Source organism: Vollenhovia emeryi, unplaced genomic scaffold (genome assembly GCF_000949405.1).
Source record: "Vollenhovia emeryi isolate VEMERY1.0 unplaced genomic scaffold, V.emery_V1.0 DF939487.1, whole genome shotgun sequence".
Lineage (NCBI taxonomy): Eukaryota > Metazoa > Arthropoda > Insecta > Hymenoptera > Formicidae > Vollenhovia > Vollenhovia emeryi.
In genome coordinates this window covers 39,571-43,509 of record NW_011966879.1, presented here as the reverse complement: position 1 = coordinate 43,509, position 3,939 = coordinate 39,571, and positions in this window count along the sequence as shown.

The following is a 3,939-nucleotide window of genomic DNA, read 5'->3' as shown; positions in this document are numbered from 1 at the left end:
TTTACTTTGCACGCCTTCCTACCGCGTCCCCTCTCTCAACTTCTCTGCCTAACGCCGACAGTATCGGGCGCGAATTAAAAGGCTGACGGCAACTAAATTTCAAGAAGAGTAAAATGCCTCCGAGAGCTCGAAAAGGCCTTTTCTCTGCGGTGCTTACATATTTTATTTCAACTTAAAGTTTGATGGTTCTTTTGCCGTTATCTGTGCCGAGGAAACTTCTCGCAGTGAAAACTGCTCGTTTGTATCCCTTTCTTTGACAATCTTATTAATATTATTGATATCGGATGCTTTAAGAGCATAAATAATAACACTGTTCAACAAAATTGAACTTATTTTTTGTATGGGAAACAAAATTAGTCAATTTTTATTAATATTAGGGTAGCGAATATGTTAATGGACACTTTTATCTTTTACAGTTTCAATGATTTTTGAAACTAGAACTGATAAAAAATGATTTCAGTTCCCATATAATTAAAACCAGAGCTAATAAAACATTAGTAAAGACTGATTTCGTTCCCGTGATATTTTTGCTGGCGTAATCATTTAATTTTTGTTATAAACATACTGTATTATAAACTAGAAATTTAAAAAACAATTTCTTTGAGAAATAGAATGCTTCTAATCAACCAAAAAATAAGCGACAAATGATGAATCAACATTCCAATCAAGTTTCGTCGTCTAATTCGTCTTGCGAACCGCCGTGAAAATCCAAGTATCGTCTTGCCCGGGGTGACTCATACGGCAACGTTCGGCACTGGCCACGAATTCAATATACCCGACAGACCCGATACTATTTATAACACAAGGAATCCGAAAAAGTTCGATAATATTCGTGCCGACAGCGACATTTGCTCTTATTTCACATTCCTAGAGTCGCGCTAATTCTCCGGCAGTATATCTCGACGGTATTAATTAACACCGAGCGCGCGATATTAATACACCGGACGAATACGTCCGACAAGTAGTTTTTGCCCATCCGAAACAGTAAACGGCGAATCTCCCCTTAAATTCCTCGGAGAGTCAAAATCGTTAAATTTTCAATTTTCACACCAAGAATACCCGTTTCTACCAGTACAGGTTAACTTTAATCTCGGCTTAAGTCACTTCTTATCTTTTCTTAATTTTTAAAACTAGAAAAAGATAATAAAGTGAGTTGAACCGAGATCAAAGTTAATCCGCATTGGTTGAAATGGACATAAGTAATGCGGTATGCCCTGCTGTCATCCGTGCACTTGCAACGTTCCCGAAATTAATCTCTGTCGCGGCGACCCCACGTTGGGCGCCAAACATTACAATCAAGTATACGTTAGTATTAATTTAACGGTTTTGTAATATTAATTCAAACAAGAAAGTAATCGAAATTAATTTGCATATTGAACAAGAGAGACGTAAAACTGAAACTATAAAAAATTTTAGCCAAACTTCCGCTACGTTTTTACAAAACTTAGATCTCTAAAGTATTATTAAAATTTAATGGAATAGGCACATAAAGGATACAGTTCCGTAAAATGTCGTTAACGAATTTTAAGTTAATACTAGAGACTAATTAATCGCAATTGATTGTTTCCGATTTCTATACTACACGTTGTAACGTACAAAATGTCCAAACGCTTTATTGATTTAGTGTATGGTCGTGGTCGGAAATTACGGAAATACAGTCTATTATAGCTTGTACTCACAGATACGTGCAGTGACGCATTATCAGCGCAAAGGACTGATACAAATATCTACACGGAGAGAATTTTCTCTTAAAATTTATCCTGAAAGTCATGTAACCGTGGGACAACACGGCATTTCGAAGAACTTTGCGCGAGTTTTTTGAAATTTTACCATACATATTTTACTAGTAATCACACTTAGTATACATTTTACTAGTAAAATGTATGTTACTAGTAAAAGGTATGGTAAAATTTAAAAAAACTCTCATAAATTTCTTAAAAATGCCGCGTTGTTCCACGATTATTTCATTTTCAGGGTAAATTTTAAAAGAAAATTCTCTCCGTGTATACAATGATGCATACGAATATTCCGAAAACTTATTGTAAAACGTCGGACAACCTCTCTGACCATGACTGTACATAATTACTGCCATTTGGAGCGTTTCTGATCAGCGCACTTCGAATGTTTAACTTTAAACTGCAAAGAATTCGTGAAACTTTACGCTTATCGCCTGCGCTATTTAGAAGCATACGGATAAAACTTTCGTTTTATCAATAGAACAGGAAAGTTTGCTCTGCTTTGTTTATACGCTTGCTGATGCAACCAATTAATTCTTGATTTTCGATTTTTGGACGTTTGCCCGTTACAAAATTTACAGTCCGCAAAGTAAATGTTTGCCGATTTGGAAGCTTCTACAAAAAAAAAATACTCGTACACCGGCCAAAATTCCACTTCCATTGCACTATTGTAATAATGGCGCAGCTTTTGCGATGGCTTTTACAAGCCATCGCGAAGTTCCGCGCGGAAGTTGTCTCGCGCAAGATTGTAAAAGAATCTACCCTCGCGCGTACTCAAGTCATTCATTTATTTTTACCTAGAAACGAGAACAATTGCGATGTACGAAAGTCTCTTCTATTGTCGCGCCCTTTTCAGAAACTTTTACTCAATTGAAAGCTGCTTCAATATTTCTTGAATACATGCTCCCTCCCTTATCGATTTAACACATTAATTCGGCCAGAGAATGGGGAAGATCTGAAACGAGGTACCTTCGTTGTTTCGGAACCAAAAGTCATTACATCTGATTTTTACAGTTACCGGTTTTAATCGCGCACATAGACGTACACGAAATACCTCGTGCTCAAAACTTTGATCGACATTCCTAACTTTTCCGTACAGATACTCGAGAGGGGCCGCGTTTCTCGAATCCCTATTTTATCCGATTTTTCTAAGGATAGGACCAATGAAACGTCCACGTGTGTAATATTACAAGAAGTATTGGTATTTTCGCCGTATTTCTCATCCTTCCCTCCCACAACGAACCCGCTTTTAGCCCGCGGCACGGCAGAACCTAATTTCGCAACGAAGCATACTACAAGACCCATCGTGCCGCGAAGCGTTCAGCCCGCACCGCAAGCAATTCTATCGCCGCTAACCGCGGCGAACGATCAATCTCGAGATCACCGGCGATGGAGAAGATCAATATGCGCGCGAGGGTTGGCCGGGCGCCCTTCGCGAGCCGTGCGTAAATATCTGCCGCTCGCGAGGCGTCGAGAGAGCGACGCTCACCCTTACGGCCCCGTCTTACCCTTATGGCACGCGCTTATGTCAGGGCAAGCTAATTAATCCGCGGCCGGTGTGGCGAGTGCAAACAAAACGAATGCCGACATGCTAGCGAGCCGGCGGATGCGAGTGCGGGTCGGATACGGAATTGGCATTTCCGCACGCCCGCCGAGTTAAATATGCAAATCGAGTTGCGCTTATGTCTTGGCCCGCGGAAGTTCCGAGAGTATTCCCTCCCGCGTACCGCTCGCACGAGGGTGAAGGGTGCAAACACTTCCCTCCTCAATCCCCTTCGTCTCCCGCCCCGTCGCTGCGGACCGGAAGTGTGCACGGATCCTCACGATGTTTGCGCAATTAAAATCAATTCCTAAAACCGGGCGCGGGCCCGGGTCGGGCTGTTTACTCGCTAAATCTTCATTCTGAAATGCGCCAGTGTTGCTTCCTCGTCGGAGGCATTATGGATTCTGTGCGGTAATCAAAGCGAACATTCTCTCCTCCTCTCTCTCTCTCTCTCTCGCTCTCTTAATGTATAATATTTGAATCTAGAGATTCATTTTAGATTATTTCTAATTTGTGTCAAATCTTAAGATAGAAATCTATAATTTCTCATGCCGTGTTATATATGTTTGAAAACGCAGAATACACATATTATCTATTGTATATACGCGTGTATACAGGGTGAGTCTTTCCATATCCGACAAAATTTTTGAGAAGGAAGAA